Source organism: Schistocerca americana, chromosome 4, assembly GCF_021461395.2.
Source record: "Schistocerca americana isolate TAMUIC-IGC-003095 chromosome 4, iqSchAmer2.1, whole genome shotgun sequence".
NCBI lineage: Eukaryota > Metazoa > Arthropoda > Insecta > Orthoptera > Acrididae > Schistocerca > Schistocerca americana.
The window spans coordinates 409,319,713-409,320,841 of NC_060122.1; positions in this window are offsets into that span (position 1 = coordinate 409,319,713).

The window sequence follows — 1,129 nt, forward strand, 5'->3', positions numbered from 1 at the left end:
GCGACCTTCCGTTCAACATGGAAGCCGATCACCTGCATCGAGAACTCGCAGACCTGGGCTTCTACATACGGGCAGTTGTGAAGATGAAGTCGCCAAAATCACGCGAAGATATGCCGCTCTTCCTAGTCGTCTGCTCTGACACCGTGGAGAACCGCAAACTATACCAATTGACGCGGGTCGCCGACGTTCTGGTCCAGACCGAAGATCTTCGTTCCCGGAGAGGCCCTGTGCAGTGCTTTCGCTGCCAGGGAATCAACCACGTCGCGCGCCACTGCTCTATGCCGGACAGATGCGTTAAATGCGCCGGCGCCCATGCAGGCAGTGCGTGCCCTCGTCCGCCCGCTGAGAAGCCGACATGTGCTCTCTGTGGCGGTGCTCATGTGGCCAGTTATCGTGGGTGTGAGGTATGGAAGCGTGCCATTGCTCGCCAGCGTGGCCAAACACCGGCGCCACATCAGAAGAAGCTCGCAACGAGACGGCCAGGCGTCTCTTTCGCGGCGGCAACGTCAGGGACGTCCTCCACCGCCCCGGCTACGTCGGTTCCTGCTCCCGCCGCATCCGAGGCCGTACCGACACCGGAGGCTCCTGCGCCTCCACCACCGCAGCCAGTGGCGGTACCGGGTACTGCCTCTCCCGGGACGTCGGCCGGACCGCGCCCCGCCAACCGCCGGCGCGGAGGTCACCGCCCAGTGGGTACCCGGCGCTCGGCACCATCCGTCGAGCAGCCCCAGGTGGACTCTCACAGTGAAGCAGCCACGCCCCCCCTTTCCCGCGCCGGAGCCGCGCCGGCTGTCTCCACCGCTGACCTGGCCAACCTCGTCGCGCAGCTCACAGCCCTGGTGACCAGTGCTACGAAGTTGATTGACGTCCTGTCGCAGCAACTCACCGCTGCAGTGCCGATGGCCTCTCCGGCCCCAACCGCTGCCAACACTCACCAGCCGCACCATGGGCAGCGTTAGAGGGCTCACGGTCGTCGCGTGGAATGCCAACGGCGTCCGCACCCAAGCTGGCGAACTTCGCCAATTTCTCCGCGATGAAGCCGTCGACGTCTGCCTTATCAATGAAACACACCTGAAGCCTGGGGAAGACGTCAGGGCGGCCAACTACTCCAGCTATCGCACCGATCGAC